At 42.3% G+C, this 19,225-nt stretch overlaps 1 protein-coding gene across 15 annotated transcripts in view; it reads left to right on the forward strand.

Moving 5' to 3' along the window:
* The window catches only part of APBB2 (amyloid beta precursor protein binding family B member 2), a 377,265-nt gene that overhangs the window by 55,807 nt on the left and 302,233 nt on the right, over positions 1-19,225 (forward strand). For 12 of the 15 annotated variants that reach the window (XM_060148293.1, XM_060148295.1, XM_060148287.1 and 9 more), the window contains one exon: positions 17,464-17,620. The exons of the other annotated variants lie outside the window; for them this stretch is intronic. The gene's annotated coding sequence lies outside the window, so the exon portion shown is untranslated. The remainder of the gene's footprint in view (positions 1-17,463; positions 17,621-19,225) is intronic. 15 annotated transcript variants of the gene reach the window in all.

Consider the following 19,225-nt stretch of genomic DNA (forward strand, 5'->3'; position numbering starts at 1 on the left):
TTAACTACAGGCTGTGTCCCCCGGGCAGGTGACTTAACCTACCTTCCTTAGAGGGTTGTTGTGAGGATTAAATAAGCCAGTACATGCGGAGTGCTTTGAACAGTGCCTGGCACATAATAATGGCTCAATAAATGGCAGGTATTCTCATTGGCTCCAGTAGTGCTGCTTGTATTTTGGATTTCTAATTCTTATAGGCTCGTTGAGGCTTAAGTACGTTTGTTATCCTCAGTTGCTTCCTTCTCTCTCTTGGGGTTAGAAGCACGTTGGAGAGCTCACCATAGTCTATGGGACATGAGAGCGAGAACAGGGTAACCTGGGAAGGGAGCTCGTGACCAGAATTGCCTCTTAGAGGTTATCCTGTCTGCGCTGCCTGTCACTTGGCTGTTGATGGGCTGAGTCGCTGAAGGATTTGGCTGAGAGGGCATAGTTAGTGGAGCCACCTCTGGAATCCGGTCCCCTGGCTGCTGGTTATTTCTGTGGCTGTGTTCAGCTTCCTGAAGTCTCGTTTGGCATCCTCACTGATGACTAGGGTGCAGTCTTTCTGATCTATCTAGTATTTTAAAAAAGTCATCCCCTGTGTTGAGAAGGAAAGTCTGGAATACCCTAGCATTTGTAGGGCAGGGAGATGGGAGGAAGCGTGGTGTTCTTGGGTACTCTGACTAATCGCTTAAGCAGCAGGGATTCTGTCACTTCCTTTCTAAGGCCTCGTGATCTCAGACCCTTGTCCTCCCCATCCAGGCTGGCAGCACCTGGGAGGCCCCTGCCCGTTCCTTACAGCCCGCTTGCTCCAGGCCCTGGATCAGTGCCTCACAGTTGCCTGAATTACTTCTCCATCCTTGTTTTCATCCTTTATGTTTCCCAATAAATAACATTGTTTCTCCGGCACCCACAAAGTAGCATCCTGTGATTTTTTGGGGTTTTTTTTTTGCCCTTAAGCCTATTGCTTTCCTCCTTAATGTTATTTCTTCATTGCCTTCATTTTCTTTGGATGCGTCAATTTATTTTCTGTTCATTAAGCTGAAAATAGGTTTACAAGCTTCTCTTATTTATTCCAGGGATGAGATTCCAGTTTATAGATTATCCACATCCCTTTGCTTTTTCTGCACCTTTGAGGCACTTTACAGCTCATGGAAATTTCCTAATAACAAGGAAAATAATATCTCTATAAGATTTGACAGATTACATAAAGATTTCATAGAGAAAATAACATACTAGACTTAAGAGTTGAGAAGGCTAATAAAAAGAAATGAAATTGAGTTATTTGTAGCAAGGGGGATGGACCTAGAGTCTGTCATACAGAGTGAAGTAAGTCAGAAAGAGAAAAACAAATACCGTATGCTAACACATATGTATGGAATCTAAAAAAAAAAAAAAAAATGGTTCTGAAGAACCTAGGGCCAGGACAGGAATAAAGACGCAGATATAGAGAATGGACTTGAGGACATGGGGAGGGGGAAGGGTAAGCTGGGACGAAGTGAGAGAGTGGCATGGACATATATACACTACCAAATGTAAAATAGGTAACTAGTGGGAAGCAGCCGCATAGCACAGGGAGATCAGCTCGGTGCTCTGTGACCACCTAGAGGGGTGGGACAGGGAGGGTGGGAGGGAGACGCAAGAGGGAAGACATATGGGAACGTATGTATATGTATAACTGATTCACTTTGTTATAAAGCAGAAACTAACACACCATTGTAAAGCAATTATACCCCAATGAAGATGTTAAAAAAATAAATTAAAAAAGAAAAAAAAGAGTTGAGATGGCTAGATTTTAACCTGGTTTGAATTTCCATTGACAAACTGTCGGTCTTTGGACAAGTTATTTTTACCTTTTCCTACCTCAGTTTTCTCATCTGAAAAATGGAAATCTCTAGGGGTTGGCGGGAGATGATGTGTTCTTGGTACTGATTAAATTTAATAAACATTAGCTAATATTACTGTGGATATTGTGATCTTATTGAGCTTCACAGTATAGTGATTTGTTTGTTTTTTTGAGGTAGATCAGGTCATCTTCTCCATTTTTATCTATTTCCGTTAATTCATCTATTCCTTTCCTTTTGCCTAGGAAAAAGAGAGAGAAGGAGGGGAGAGATTTAAGGCTAATAAATTCTATTTATAGCTGTAGCATCAAGGCTTGGTGAGTTTGAGATTTGCCCTAAAATCCTCTCCTGGAGGAAGAGGCAAAGGGTGAGTGGAGGACTCCTTTCTGTATCTTTATACTCCAGCTTATTCTTGGTTCAGTACCACCGGAGAGGACCTGGGGGTGGGGTGGGGTGTATGTCTGGAGCTTCTCCTTCAGTCCATTTTCATTGTCCTTGATTTATTATTTATTTATTTATTTATTTGCAGTACGCGGGCCTCTCACTGTTGCGACCTCTCCCGTTGCAGAGCACAGGCTGTGGACGCGCAGGCTCAGCAGCCATGGCTCCCGGGCCGAGCCGCTCCGCGGCATGTGGGATCTTCCCGGACCAGGGCACGAACCCGTGTCCCCTGCATTGGCAGGCGGACGCTCAACCACTGCGCCACCAGGGAAGCCCTGTCCTTGATTTAGAACCATGTCCGGGGCTCCTGAGTGCAGGTGATAGGCCAGGAGGCAGTGTGGCGCAGTGGGCAGATATGCCCACTGTACTATAGAACCTTCTCGGCTCTGCTGCTCAACCTCTCTGCTCTTCGGTTTCTTCCTTTGTACAGGAGCTGTGCCATGGGATGATCTAGAGGAGCGGGACATAGGTATGAAGGGCATGACACCCAATGTTGGCTCCTTTTCGGGTTTAAAATGTGTTTCTGAGTCGTGCAGTGGAGGGCTCCTGCTAAAGGGATTTCGGGCCGCAGCACACAGGTTGCAGAGGCATTTGGTGGGCAGTGGTAGCTTCGAAACACCCCACCCTGCCAAGAAAGTCTGGTCTGGTAGAGTTGGGACCTGCTTTCAGCCAGTGTCCGACCTTCGGGTGGGCATGAGAATGACATTGCTTTGTCAAAATACACCTTCTGGGCTCTAAACCTGACCTACTGCCCAGACATGTACCTTTTGGCAAAGGTTCCTAGGTACTCCTGATGCCGGCCTGGCTTAGAGCCACTGCTTTAGACAAATCAGAGTGACTGTTAATCCATTCGGTTCTCACACCAGCCCTACGAGTTCCGTGCTGTCATTATGCCCCTTCTGCATGACACGTCCGAGGTCACACAGCTAGGATGGGGTGGAGCCAGGTTTTGAGCCCCAGCGACCTGGCCTTGGAGTCCGTGCCCTCGTCCCTCGTGTTTTCCTCCTCTCTTAATCAGAGATAGATTGCCTTGGAAATGGGCTTTGGAGAGTGTAGTTCTTACTTAAGGGCTGGGGGAAATTTGCTAAGAACCAGCAGCTTCTTTTTTTTTACTGACCCTGCGTTATTTCTTGGAGTATCCTGGCCTGGTTCAGATTTCAGTAAGATTCATACGTTGGAGCAGGTGTGTGTCCTGGCAGGTGGGGATGAAGGCAGTAGAGCAAATTGACAAGCCCGCCTCACATGTTTGCAACTTCCGCTCTCCCGCGTACTCTTCAGTAGGCGTTAGCTTGCTCCAGGGGTGAGAATTTGGGGGTCATTTCTTCGGCTTTTTTCACTATAGCCAAAATGCTAGACTGAACGCCCTTCAAGGGTGGCTGGTCCTTTGAGACAGCCTGAGGAGAGTGGCTTTCATTTCGTCTGTACTCGGAAGAGAGCGGAGCACAGTTCCCGAGGGCCTGCCGGCTCACGGCTTTAACAAGCCTGGCGTTAGACGGTCTTGGAGGACAGCTTTCACGCGGGAGCCGTTGCAGCCTGGGCCAGAGTGTTTGATAGTCTGGGGCATACGTGCTTTAGACCGACCTGCCCAAGAAAGTTGTGGAGCCCTCAGACAAATGCAGCAGGTGTGAAAGAACAATAAAAACAGCCACTTGCTGTGTGCCGGCCACAGTGCTAAGGTCCTTTAGGACACTAGCCCTCATCCTCATGCCATCTGGAAGGTAGATGTTATGGCCCCCTTTTTATAGAGGAGGAAATGGACTCAGCAAGTTAAATGATGAGCCAGTCTCAAGGTCACACAGATAATAAGTGATGCAATCAGGATTTGAACCCACTTCTCTCAAGACTCCAAAGCCTGTGAACTTTCCTGATACTTTCCTAAAACTGTGTACTCAGCTTCACAGCAGACATTAGTTTGCAGATAAAAGTTTTCTCTTCTCTCTTCCTAATATAACATCAGGATTTACTTTTGGATACAGCGAATAAAATAAGCACTGCTAAATGTTATCCTGAAATGAAAAAAGGAAAAAGGAATGAATGAGTGAATGAATGAATGAATGGATGGACGAATGAAGCTGGATTGGTGATGGATTTAGAGAGCACAGGGAGATTCAGTGTGCTCAGGAGCTCTGGTGATTTCCTTCAGAACAATGTCTTTTGGGGATTTCCAGCTCTGGTGATTTCCTTCAGAACAATGTCTTTTGGGGATTTCTATTCCTCTTTTGTTAAAATGATACAGGATCTGGACCATGAAGGAGCAGTTTGTATTTTTAGCTACATTTAATTCCTGAATTGTTTACTCTTGAATTTTCCCCCTCAATTAACTATATTCCTATTCCTCCCCTTTTCTTTTCTCCCACTTGTCCTTTCTAGTAGGTTTTGCTTGCCAGTATTACTTGGTTTCAGGTGGATAAAGTATGTAATTTTAATAGTTGAGATTTCTTTGAAAAAGCCTGAGAAGGATTAATAAAGCCATATCTATCAATGTATGAGCTGTGAAAATATAGGATGAGCTTTCCAACAAATGTTATTATTATAATAATACTTATGGTTCCATTTCCACGTCAGCCATTACAGATGCCCTGAGGAAACAAACATGGGGAAAATTAGATGTGATCATATTAATTATGATTTCACTTCTGTGGTTAAATAGATTTCCAGCTAGAGCTGGAGTTGCTTCTTAATTAAACAAATATTTCTTGAGGGCCTGAAATCTGCCGCACCATGTACTAGTTTGTGATTTCACCTGTTCTTTGGGTAGCAGCACCATTTATGCTTTGAGTTGGTTTTTTAAATTCTTAGCAGCCTCTCTCAACATAATTTATTAGGCCAGAGTTTAGGAGTGCTGTTCCATGAAAGCCCCTTTCCCACATGCTTGAAGGAATTACGAATTTCAAATACGAATCCTGGACTTAGGGTTTAGAATTTAGAAACTTTCATTAGATTTTTATTGAAACATGAGCTGTTTCATATACTGTGGATATCCTTAAATTATTATTAGCAAAATATCAAATTACTTGACTTTAAAAAAAATTTAATGATGACCAGAGGCATCAATTTGAAGTCCTAGTTCAAACTACTTATGATTTAAAATGAATCAGATGACTCACAGACTTGGATTGGGTGGCACAACTGGGTAGAGCCGGGTTCTGGTCTCTGCCCATCAGCTGTGTGACCCTGGGTAAGCCTTTCAACATTCTGGGCTCCGGTGTTCTCCTCTGTTGAGTAAGGGATTGGATGGATAGGCTGTGACCTCCCTGCTGGTTCCTACTGGGTCAGATTCTGTGGGAAGAGAAATATAAGACGTTGACACATGGGCCAGTATGTTGGAGAGAGAGTTTTTTTCTTGGTAGGGGGACTTTTTTTTTTAATTATTATTTTTTTTAAAAAGTAAATTTATTTAATTATTGCTGCGCTGGGTCCTCGTTGCTGTGCGTGGGCTTTCTCTAGTTTCAGCGAGCAGGGGCTACTCCTTCGTTGTGGTGCGTGGGCTTCTCATTGCGGTGGCTTCTCTTGTTGTGGAGCACGGGCTCTAGGCACGCGGCCTTCAGTAGTTGTGGCATGTGGGCTCAGTATTTGTGGCTCATGGGCTCTAGAGTACAGCCTCAGTAGTTGTGGCGCACGGGCTTAGTTGCTCCGCGGCATGTGGGATCTTCCTGAACCAGGGTTTGAACTCATGTCCCCTGCACCGGCAGGTGGGTTCTTAACTACTGTGCCACCAGGGAAGCCCTGTAGGGGAACGTTTAAAATGAACTATCTAGAGGTTGAAAGAACTACAGTCCATCAATCCATAAAGAATAAGAATACAGAAGTTAAAAAGAAATGATTGGGAGTTTCTTGTACTCATTCAGAACAACAATGCTGTACTCACCCCAATTCCCAGTTATTGAAACCCAACCAGGAAAGGGACTTCCTTAGGCAAGGACTAGCCTTTGTTTGACACATTGCATTTGCTCTACGGTTGCTAGGTAGGTTTGTGCCATTTTATACATTCTAGTAGGAATGGGTGGTGGTTGGAGCTGGGCTGAGCAGTGCGTCTATATATTAGAAGCATATTTCTTATCTATTAGAAACTGCCACTGTTGGAGGAAAGAAAGTGTGCTGCCTTAAAAGATTCATCAGTATTGAGCTGATTCAAACAGTTGGAGACTTAGGGGAGAAATTGGAGCTTAGAAAATGATTTCTTGCTGGTGCTGTTGTATTCCATTTCTCTCTGTTCATTTATGGAGAGAATGATGAATGTATCAAAGGGGTGGCGAAGTATATAAAGACCAGTGTTCCTTAAATCTCAGTAATTTATGGACCTCTTTATTTAAAGGAAAAATTTCTCACAAATTCCCAGTACTAACATAAATATTTTTATTATGAAGTAGCTTAAATATGCCTGAACATAAAACTAGGTAGAAACTCCTTATGCTTCCAGCTCTTATATAACTATAAAACAATGACAAATTTATAGAGTAAATTCAAGCAAAACCAATAACATTCAAATTAACATCAATTTATCGCGACAGATAATCTTCTGGGCTAAAATTAAACCTCTCCTTGGAAATGTGATCGTGGTTCTGACAGCCAAAGTCCCAGTTCATTTCTCCTTCTATTTCCCTATATTCAAACCTTCCTTCATATAAAGCACCTTCCTTTGGCCAGAACGTATGATTTTGGTTTTAATTTAGCTTCATTTATTTTTCTTCCTTGTCCTTGATGATTAAATTCATACTACTAGGTGCCATGATGATTAGAAACAGAAAAGCAAACCCACTTTTGATCAAGCCAGAAGTTGGGACTTGGTGCCTCGTTGCATTGGGGTGGGTAGTGGAGGAAAGAGTAGGGTCATTGGTACTTGCTTTACTGGGTTTCAGATTTGGGTGAGAGTGAATGGTGTCATTCAGTAAAATGTGGAAACAAAGGAGAAAAAGTAGGCTTTGAGACAAGATGATTAGTTTGAGATGCAGGTTTCTAGCAGTGTGGTGGACTGGATACTCAAACGCACTTCCTCACTAAAGCACTGTAATCTGGATAAAACATTTTTTAATGCACTTTTGGGATCACAGGAACTAAGACATCTCCAAAGCGTCAACCATGAATTAGTAAGGTAAAACCCAAGCTGGGAGCTTTCTGTGTAAACAAACACAGAAGACGGGTTGCCTTCACCAGTGTGGTTGGAGACTAAGCCTTGGGTGAGTGGCAATGTTAGAAGAGCCTGCATTCCATTAGGACCTGTAAAAGAAGCTAAAGTAGCCCAGATAGCGCCCATTGGCTTTTGGCAGAAGCTAATGCAAATCCTTTCTGGAGGAAGGCATGCCTACTTTAGACCTTAGGATTCTCCTAAGATCAACCAAATAAGAGTTGAGGATCAAAGATTTCTAACCCTACTAGAAAACGAGCCACCAGGAGTGAGGGTCATCAGAAACAAACAAAGAACAATAGGCTTAACCCTGAGGACTTTAGATATTAAAATTATCTGATACAGAATATAAAATAACCATTTTGAAATGCTTTAAGAAATAAAATATATAATCACACGTAAGTGCAGAGAGCATGAGATAAAAATTGACCAGGCTTGGGGAAAGGCGGTGGGGGAAGGATAAATTGGGAGTATGGGATGCACATTACCATTTATAAAATGGATAAACAGCAAGGATTTACTGGATAGCACAGGGAAATATATTCAGTGTCTCGTAGTAAACAATAATGGAAAAGAAGTGAAAAAAAGAATATAGATATATACATATATATGTATAACTGAATCACTTTGCTGTATACCTGAAATTAACACAACATTGTAAATCAACTATACTTCAATCAAAAAAAAAAAAAAGGAGACTTCCCTGGTGGTCCAGTGGCTAAGACTCCGCATTCCCAATGCAGGGGGCCTAGGTTCCATCCCTGGTCAGGGAACTAGATCCCACATGCCGCAACTAAAGTTCCCGCATGCTGCAGTGAAGATCCTGTGTGCCGCAACTAAGACCCAGTGCAGCCAAATAAATAAATAAATATTTTTTTAAAAAAATGACCAGGCATATTATTCAGCCATAAAAAAGAAGGAAATTCTGCCATTTGTGACAACATGGATGGACCTTGAAGGCATTGTGCTAAGTGAAGTAAGTCAAAGACAAACACTGTATGATCTCACTGATACGTGGAATCTACAAAAAATCCCAGACTCATAGAAACAGAGCAGATTAATTGTTGCCAGAGGTGGGGGATGGAGGAAATGGATGAAGGTAGTCAAGATACAAACTTCCAGTTACAAGAAAAATAAGTTCTGGGTAGATAATGTACAACATGGTGACTATAATTAATAAAACTGTATCGTATATTTGAAAGTTGCTAAGAGAGTAGATAGTCAAAGTTCTCATCATAAGGAAAGAACTGTAACTATGTGAGGTAATTGATGTTAATTAAACTTACTGTGGTAATCATTTTGCAATATATACATAGATCAAATTATGTTGTACACTTTAATACAATGTTGTATGTCAATTATATCTCAATAAAGGGTGTGTGTGTACAAGGGCAACATAAATCTAGGTGTTTGGTTGTTACTGGAAAAAAATTAACCAGGCAGATTAGGGGAAAAAAGCAAGAACAAAACCTAAGGGAAAAAATTATAACTGTTGACATAAAAACTCAATAAATTAGATTGGCAACAGCTAAAGAAGCAATTCATGAACTAGGAAAAAAGATTTGAAGAAAATAACCAGAATGTAACATAGAAATAAAAAGAAAAACATGAAGGTGTGTTTGAAGACTATAAAGCCTATGATGAGATCTGTTCAGAGTCCCAGAAAGATGATAGAGGAAATAGAGGGAAGTAATATTTGAGAATCTAGTGTACAAATAATTTCCAGAGAGAGTTCATAAAGAACATAAATGACCGGTGTTCCTTAAATCTTAGTAATTTATGGACAAGATAAGGGGGGAAGCACAGCATATATCAATAGGATAAACAAAGAGAAATCCACATCTAGACATAGGAAAACTTAAATACACCAAAATAAGAAAGATGATTTTAAGCATACCCAGAAAAGAAAGATAGATTGTTAATCAAGGGAATAATAGACTGACAGCTGACTTCTCAGCAATAATGGAAGCTGGAAAAATATTTTCAAAATGCTAAAAGAAAATACTATTGGTTGTATATCAGCAAAACTGTCATTCAAGAAAAAGGCAAAATATGCTTTCCAAAAAAATTAAACCTTACCACAGCCGACCTTTACTAAGAAGCTTCGTAAAGGATGTGCTTCATGGAGAAGAAGGTGATTCCAGAAGGAAAGTCTGAAATGCGAAAAGGAATGATAAAGAAATTGGTAAACTTGTAGATAAACCTCATTAAAATTAAATTTAGTTCCTCAGTCATATTAGCCAAATTTCAAGGCACACGTGGATAGTGACTACTATATTGAACAACACAAATACGGCACATTGCCATCGTCGAAGAAAGTTCTGTTGGATAGCTCTGTTGTGGAATAATGGAAGGGAAATACACTAAGATAATCTCTGCGGTTCATTGATTTAAGTTGCCACTGTTGATAAGAGCCACCATTATACTATGTGTGTAAGATTTTAAGAAAAACATTGCCAAAGATGTTTAAGATGCCGTTTTTGTAAGGCACATCTCCATATTACCTGTGTGAAAATGGAAGAAATGTGCCTCTCAGAATGGATGCAATATGGAGTTAGAGCATGAATGAACCAGGAATTGAGATCCAAGTAGGTTGGACATAGAATAGTCAAGAGAGAGAAAGCATGGTGTGTACTTGGCATAGAGCGTGTCTCAATAAATGTTTGATGAATGAATGGGTGATGTATCGGATGGGCGTCTTCAGACTATCCTGGTAGCTGGACTTGGCATCGTGGTCGAAGTCACCCAGAAAGTTTGTATGAAGTGTGAGGAGAGTCAGGATGAAGCCTTGGTGAACACCATTGATATTCTAGTGGTCATATAGAAAGGAGCCTAAGAAGGAGCCCGCGAAAGAACTTTCAGAGAGGTGGGGAAGAACCAGAGAGAACTCAGACCACCTGAGAACAAAGGGTAAGGAGGTGAGATGCTGCAAGGACTCTGTTAAGATAAGGCATACGTATTCCTGAATAAGCATCAGCCTGCCCTATGTGGTAGGAGAAGCACTGAGAATCACAAAGGCATCAGTGATTATTTCCGCCAGAGCATCTGAGAAGGCTTCATGAAGGAGGTGATGTTTGGGCTGGGCCTCAAAGGACGAGTAATTGGCACATCAGAGTAGTAGGCTGAGACGGTCTAGGCAGGTGGAGTAATACTAACAACAGCGTGAAATTGTGAGAAGGTGTGAAGCCCTTGGCAGTAACTCCTCATGAGGCCAACTTCACTGTGTCCAGCTTTTTTCTAGGTAAAGGGCTAATGTTGGTGAAGGAGCATGTGTTCCCTAAGATCAGAAGCATACTTCTACTGATCTTAAGTTGGAAGGGAAGGCAGTTAAAATAACTGCATACCTGACCAGACACCTCCCTAATGCTCTGAGTAGACCACACTTTATCTATGATTGTTCCAACATTATCTCAGGTTATACAGTTTATTACTGAATTTTGGGATTTAAGTTCTGTATTAATGCCTATGGTATATGATTAAGATGATTAATCATATGCCATCCTTAGACTACAGAGTGGGAAACAGATTTAGCTTGCTACAGTTCACCAGGTCAGAGTGCTAAGAAAATATGCAGCAGATAAGACTTGGGCAAAAATCCCAGATTCTTGATTTAAAAGCTGTGTAACATCAGTCAAGTTATTTGACCGCTTCATGCTTCAAGTTTCCCCATTTAAAAATAGGCATAATAATAGTTCCTACTTCAGGATGGATGTGAAGAGTAATAGAAAGAACTTAGCAAAACAGTTATTCATTATGATAATAAAAACATTCCAGTACTTTTTTCAATAAGGAAATACACTGTATCAGTGGTTCCCAGCTGTGGGAATGATGTGCATCCGCATCATTGGGGGCCAGTTAGAAAAATAAAGATTCGTGAACACTACCCCAGACCTAGTACATCAGAGCACCTGGGCTCTGGACTTCGTATTTTTTGATAGGAACTCCAGGTTGAGGAACCCTTGCTCTTGGGCTGAGTAGCATTTTGGTCATTTTTTTACCTGCGTATTTACATTCTTCTTTGCTCTACAGTATTTTGAACATTGGCTCTTGGTATGGGTTGAGTATGTGAGCTTTCAGGTGTTTAATCCAAGAGATCATTGTGTGACTCTTCACTCCTGTACCTTCCTTTCTCTTTCTCCTCCTTTCCTCATCTACCTCCCCATCATCCCATATTGAATTTTTAGACAGTTGGGTTGACTTATTTCCTGGACAGCCTAGTTCTCAGCACCTCCCCCACAATCTCTTTTAAATAGATTTTATTTTTTTTTTTTTTTGCGGTACACGGGCCTCTCACTGTTGTGGCCTCTCCCGCTGCGGGGCACAGGCTCCGGACGCGCAGGCTCAGCGGCCATGGCTCACGGGCCCAGCCGCTCCGCGGCATGTGGGATCTTCCCGGAACGGGGCACGAACCCGTGTCCCCTGCATCGGCAGGCGGACTCTCAACCACTGCGCCACCAGGGAAGCCCTAAATAGATTTTTAAAAGAAACTTTGTGAAGGCAGACATTTGGCATGTTAAAATTGAACTTCAGGTTACACTAAATAATTCAACTTTTTTTATCCTTTGAAAAAAATGACTACAGGAAATGCTTCTAAAATAACTTATATTCCCCCTGTTAAAACTGAGGTTGTGTTTGGATAGATTCCAGCATTTGTTCTTTTTCCTTGGGAGGGGGGCAAGATGTGGGAGTGTTCTCCATGCCAAAATATGCAAATTTAATCCCTCAGACCTAAGAGTGCCTTTCATATGATGGCAGTCATTTGGTATACTGTAAAATGTAGCCTGGGAGATTGAAGAAATAAAGTATTTACTGTATTTAGATCAATTAGAATATTCCTTTTAACTTTTGTGTGGGGATATTTTGGTGAAAAAAAAAAAAGCATTGTATTGCAGCAGAAGTAGCCTTGCTAGTTAAATCTGTTTAGTTCATGTATTTTGCATTTCATTTGGATGAGGAAATGTCAGCTTCATTAGGGCAGAAATTTTGTTCAGTGCTAAACCCCCAGCGCCTAAAATAGTGCTTGGCACATAATGAGTGTTTAATAAAACTGTACGAAGTGAATGAGGTAATAATTAACCAACCCAAACTAAAAACCACATCTACCACTTCTCACCGAAAAATTTCCTCAAGGGCTTGTGAAGGTAACAATACCTGAAATTTGTCTGGTATTCAGATTAGAGGCTGCCTGCATGTTCCCATGGCCCCCTGTGCCTCTCGCAAATCACACTGAGTCCCTTCACTTAGGTCCTTGCAGGAAGGGACTGGGTCTCATGTTCATGGTTGTATACACAGTGCTGTATCTGGCAGCTTTGTCGTTTCTTAAGTGAATATTTGTTGAATGAGTACATAAAGGTTAAAAAATTGCTGTAATGCCTTTATATTTGGTTTCATTGGTTGACAATCCCATGAAGCTGGCTGTTTTACAAAGGATGGAACTAAGGTTAAAGAGTGTAAATGAGTTATTCCAGAAAGCCTTGGGTCATAAGTAGCAGAGCCGGGGCCACAACCTCTATGTCTGCTGATTTCTTTGTCCCTTGTTCTTTCCGGAACAGCCTTTAAAACATTAGAAAGCATAAATTCCTTCCCCACCTCCCCCAACTGTTGAAACCCCCTTTACTTGAGAGCATGACACGGGACATTACTAGGTGAAACCTTTTCCAGATTGTCGTCACGTCTCCACAAACTTTGTTGGGTGGCAGTTTTGCTTACTTATAATAGATTCTTTTCAGTTTCTGGTGATGGGTAATTTAAAACAAACCCAGCCCTGTCCCAAACATTTTAAGACGTGAAATTATCAGTACTTTCAATCTAAGATTTTAAAATCTAATTTCCAGCGCCATGAGAGGAATGTTCCCTGACATATCCTTGCCTGATCATTTTGAGAGAGAAATTTCAGAAGTATTGAATTGGCTTGGCTGATATTTCTAGAATCAGGCTCAAGAAGGAGAAACTTTCCCTTCGACGTTAAAATAGGAAAAAAAAAAAATGCTGGCCATCCGTTTAAGATTCTCCGATGGTGGCAGTGTCTGGGGGTATGTTTTGCCAAAGGCGTTCACTGAAGCTAAAGAACCAGACGACACACAGCTAAGGTTCCAAGTAAGAAAGGATTTCAAAATCAGTGCATCCGATTGAATTCTAATTTGCTTAGTCTCTATTGAGAAAGATAATGTGTTGACTTCAGCAAGATTATGGCCGAATTGATTGGCAGGTCAGAGTTTATTCTACCAGACTGCTAAATTTAAACTTCCTGCCATTACCTTACAAATGACTTTAAAGAGTTCCTTGCACAATACTCACCACCAAGCTTTGATTTCACTGTGAAATAGCAACAAGAATCTGATTCCTTTTGCCATCTGTGGACATTAACCTTTAGCGTCCGATCTGAGGCACAGAAAAGAATGAATACACTGTCGATATCGTCTTTCCTTCAGGATCCAGCCGTGGAAAGAGATGGTGGGGACTTTAGGAGCAGTTTGGGGTGGAAAAAATTCGTGTTTTCTTTTTCGAGGGTGCCTGACTCCTGAGATGAGGCGGGACGGAGCCATTGTATTGGTCCTGGCACTCACAAAGGGAGCTCACGTCATCCCTGGATGTGGCTTTTTTATTAGTGGCTTCACAGTTCCTGCCTTTGTGGCCCTGCTGCACAGTAGGCAAGGGGTGACAGAGGGAACTCAGTGAAGGCTTTTCAGGGAGTGTTTCTGAGTTTGTCACTGCCATCTGTCCTCTCGTCTCCCTTGCTCGTCAGGCTGTTCGCATTTTGTGGGACTCGTAGGTTTCTGACTGGTGTGGCATGGACGCTGTAGGTAAACGCTGAGAAAGAAGTGGAGGTGAGCAGTGTTCCTGTACATCACTTAGAGGAAGAGAGAAAAGTCCTGCTCATCCCCAAGCTTGTAGCAGGCGTAAGATAAGAAGCATTAGGATTATTTTATTTTAGTTTTTAGTGACTCTCTTCTTTTCCTTTCTTTCCTTTTTTATTTCTCCTCCCTCCCTCCCTCCCTTTCTTTTTTTCCTTTTAACAATGTTTTATTGAAGTATAACTGACCTATAAAACTGTTAGTTCCAGGTACACAACGTAGTGATTCACTGTTTCTGTACTTTACAAAATGATCCCCACTCTGTTTCTTACTTTTTGGAATCAGTAATATCTCTCCCCTAAAACTTGAGTTGTTTAGGAAGGAAGAGGCTCAGACTTGATGCCTGGCCATTTAGTAGATCATTTACTTCCTGGGGCAAGCATGCATCCCTCCTCTCTCTTACAGGTGGCTCACAGGTGCCAGTGTCATTTTCTCTTGTTGAAAACCTCTCGTCCTGCTTTGAGCAGTGGGACTGTGCTGTCATCAGCAGGGCAAGTACTAGGACCAAAAAGCTTTCAGCGTGACAGGCGGTTTCTGTTCAAGACACCTGCTGCCCAAGCACACTGCAACCATTGTTTCTCCGACGGAACGGGTTCTGGGCAGAGCCTCGTCTATTTTAGGCAGCCTTTGAGTCTCTGGTTTTTTTCCTGCATGCATTTCATTTTTGATGGAATAAATTTCTGTCTCGTTCTACTGCTTTTGCTGATTATGAATTTAACATGTGCTGGTGGTTCATACGAACTTGTATTTCGAGGAGTGCATGCTGAGATGTTGTAGTGGCGGAAAGAGCACTTGGTCACAGTGGAGCCAGGCGATCTGGACTCTCATCCCTGCCCCACCAACTGTATGGCCTTGGGAGAGACATTTGACCTCTCTGGGTGACAGTGTCCTCATTTGTAAACTGAGGAGGTTGGCTTCTTAGAATGATGGACTGCCAAGTACCCTAGTGTTAAGATTCTACCATTGTGTTTTGTGTTTTCTGAGATGCTAGGAGTATCAGAAATGGAGTGTGGCAGTGTTCACTAAGGGCTCTGCCCCTGTGAAATCATAAGTAACACCAGGAGGTACTCTTTTTTTTTTTTTTTTTTGTGGTATGCGGGCCTCTCACTGTTGTGGCCTCTCCCGTCGTGGAGCACAGGCTCCGGACGCACAGGCTCAGCGGCCATGGCTCACGGGCCTAGCCGGACCGGGGCACGAACCCGTGTCCCCTGCATCGGCAGGCGGACTCTCAACCACTGTGCCACCAGGGAAGCCCTGGGAGGCACTCTTTTTAATTAAGTGACAGTTGTATGGCATGGCTAGTGATAGAGAAGTTTGGATGCATTAGTTAAGGGAGAGGAATAACTCTGGGTCTTCCTGTTTCTTTGTGACAAGTTTGCAAAATAACAAGATTTCTTGTTTCTGGAAAAGTAGTCGTTCAGCCCTGGGAGTGTTATTGGACACTCGGGTTTTGAACTTCTAAATGAAGAATTACAGAGTTCGGATAAATGAAGACTTTTAAATTTTAGCTCTTACTGTTCAGATAAGAGGAAACTCACAGATCAGGCTAATATAGTATATCGATATCCCATTTCTGATTTGCATTCCCATACTGTTTAATAAGAAAAACCTTGGGGCTTCCCTGGTGGCGCAGTGGTTGAGAGTCCGCCTGCCAATGCAGGGGACACGGGTTCGTGCCCTGGTCTGGGAAGATCCCACATGCCGCGGAGCGGCTGGGCCCGTGAGCCATGGCCGCTGAGCCTGTGCGTCCGGAGCCTGTGCTCCGCAACGGGAGAGGCCACAACAGTGAAAGGCCCACGAACCGCAAAAAATAAAAAAAAGTAAGAAAAACCTTATTTAAAAATATCCTAATTCTACAAACAGTATGTATTAATTGTAGAAAACTTGGAAAATACTGAGATGTAAACACAAATATTTCTAATTCCATGACCAAGAAACAGCTATTATTGTTCGTAATTTGGAGTCTTTAGATTGTATGCACTCAGTTTGTAGAACAAAACTGGGATTATACCACAGGTACATAACTTGATAGCTTGCTTTTTTCCTGCCGTGTTCCTTTCAAAATGATTTTTGTGACAGAGGTTCAAATGAAGGTGGAGATTAATGTAATATTATGCTTGGCACACTTGTGACGGGGTCTGCTTTGACTTAACAGAAATAAAATTGTGGACCTAGTATCTGAAAATAACATATGTCTCATTCCCTCTTGAACAGGCTTTCAATATGTGGCATATATTGATGTCATAACTATTGCTATAATTAACGAAGACTTCTTAAGCTATTCTTAATTGTTCACTAATTGCTTTTATAGGGCTCCCTCATTTGAGTTTTCTGTTTCTAAATCGCTAGCTGCAATGTCAGTGAACTTAAGTTATTTTAACAGTTTTTCTGAATGCCTTGATTCTTCAGGCTGAAGCATAGTAGCTAGTGTGGGCCAGGCCACAGGTTTGGCATGAAGTAGTATAGTTAAGTGATTCCTTTTGCCTGAATATATTATACATTTGATAATATTTGTGATTCACTTGAATATTGGTTTTCATATATCATTTTCCTCTATTAGGAAATGAAAGATGATTAGTTTCCCCTTTGGATTATTTAGCCTATAAAATTTTCTGTTACACTATTCACTTTGCCTTGAAAATACATTCTAAATCCTGAACCACGTTGGAATTTTTTATGACCTTTCCCTTATGTGTCTTTTGGTAGTGCCCTTTGAAGTCCTAAAATGTTTTTGTATTTGACTGAGATTAAATCAGGGTTTCATTTTACTTTTTTAAACATATTGAGCAAATTAATTTTCTGTTCGGGTTCCTAAGGGGAAAGATTCCAGCCCTCTGTGTCCCAAGAATCCAGACTGAGGTTCTTGGATGTTCTTGCCAGAACATTCCTGTGGTTTTCCACAGGGCAGATGAGTGTGTTCATGAAATTTTAGTTGTAGCTCGTGTTTTCTGTGGTTAATTAAAACATCTGGCTTTTAAATTTTCTGCAAACAGAGCATAAGTGTTTGGCCAGACCTTTTCAGTAATGATTAAATACTTCAGTCCTCCCCTCAGAATAGCGCAAACTTGTCTTTAGAACACCTTATAAACTGTCGTCTCTGTTCATTAATGATTTTAAACGTTTGGAAGATGCTGGGGATTAGCTTGCCAAACATACACTCCTGAGAGAGAGAGAGTTTGTGCCTGTGAATCCCTCTAATGGCTTCCGGCCTTCGCCCCTCCAGGTCGGAGCTGCCGTGGGGTGAGCAGCTGCTGTCCGTAGCCAAGCATGCTGTGGTCGGCTCTGCCCAGCCGTGGAACAGAAACATTTGCTGGATGGAAAATCCATAAAAGAAAGCTCCTGTGAAAGCCTGAGACAGACGATAACTTAAGCAAAATCAGGTTGGTATCAGATAAGAGAGGCTGGGTAAATGGACTGGGTCAGATGGGGAAGGTGGTGTTCATTCCACGTAGTGTTTTTGAGACAGTCCCAAATAAACATTCCCAGTTATTTGAGAGATGCCTAGCATTGTACAGATGGCAGGTATAGCCTGACAGACTTCTGTGTACAGTGTATTGTGTGGTCTTCCTTTCTCTCCCTTTCTTGTTCCTCTCCTCTGTCCCATCCTCTCTCTCAGAAAAGAGAGGAGGATCTTAAGCTTAAGCAAACGTGTAAGGAGCCACAGCCAGAGGTCACCCATGATCACTCCATGATCTTGGCTTTATTTTGGAGAGAAAGCTGTGTCCTCGAGAAAGCCTGGACTTGTACTTTCAGAGACTTGCCCTCATTTGTGTTTCCACGCTAAGAAGGGTCGATTGTGAAGACTTGCCAAATTTTTGAGGAGGTGGGGTTCTTCTGTGTGTGTGCTCCTTCGGTTTGCTTGGCACGTTTTTACTTACTTTTATCTCCCCCCAAACGAAAGCTAGCAACACATTCATTTTCAGCAGTGTGTGCACTTGCCATTAAGATACATAGGACGGAGGAGAAGAAATGTCCTGAAAATAATTGGAATGTGACTAAATGCCACATAGCCTCACTGTGGACCAGGAGAAGGAAACTGCATAAACAACCTCACATGTGGCAGTAAGGTGGGAAAGAATTCATTCTGAGAAAGAATATCATACAGGGACAGGCACTGCAAACACTTTCTGTTGAATATTCGGTGGTTAACTCAGCATTACACGTAATAAGCAATGGATAAATACTCAGCAAAAGGGAGGGAGTCGGCGGTCCTGAGAGCCTGTGAAGTAGTGAAGTCTCTTGGCTTTGCCCACCCAGCATCCCTTTCCTCCTCCTTTCAATAAATCACCCGGATTTCCCCTGGGCTGTCAGTCACCCTTGCTTTGTTCTCAGCCCATATAGTTAGAGGAGGTGACTCCACTGCCTCTTTCATGGGCATGTGACATCAGCTTGGCTAGTCAGGGTCACAAGGGTCTGTTATGGAGTTATGAAACGGTTGCAAAAAGGTTTTTCCTTTCTGTGGGTTTGTTAAGCCGGAGCTACTAGTGACCCTCTTTTCTACCACGTAGGGAAAACCTTTCTGAGAATGAAGTCAACACAGAGGAAATCAGAGCAGGGAGATGGAGGAAAAGGAATGGGGATGAGGGGGACACATGCACACATACACCCACCCTACACCCACAACTTATGGCCCTGGATTCAGCAGCCCCTAAAGCCAGCAACTCCAGTTTCACTCTCCAGGCAGGTTAGCTATTTAGTTTGAATTAGGTGTCTGTCGCTTACATCTGAAAACATCCTTCCAGGTCGGAGGTCTTAGCATGAAATGACTGTGGCATAGTCCCTGTCCTCGGGCTTTGCAGTGCTAAGCCAGATCAGTATTAGGTTAGCTGACCCACAGTGTGAAAAATGTATCCCTAGAGGCAAGAACTAATTTCTGTGGGAGTAGAAGAGATGGGGAATTAGGAATTCTGCTGGCTTGGGGAGAGACCAGCACAGAGAGCTGTTATTTAACAAAGGAGAAACAGGAACATTTTTAGAACTGTATG

This window comes from Lagenorhynchus albirostris, chromosome 4 (genome assembly GCF_949774975.1).
Source record: "Lagenorhynchus albirostris chromosome 4, mLagAlb1.1, whole genome shotgun sequence".
NCBI classification, from domain to species: domain Eukaryota; kingdom Metazoa; phylum Chordata; class Mammalia; order Artiodactyla; family Delphinidae; genus Lagenorhynchus; species Lagenorhynchus albirostris.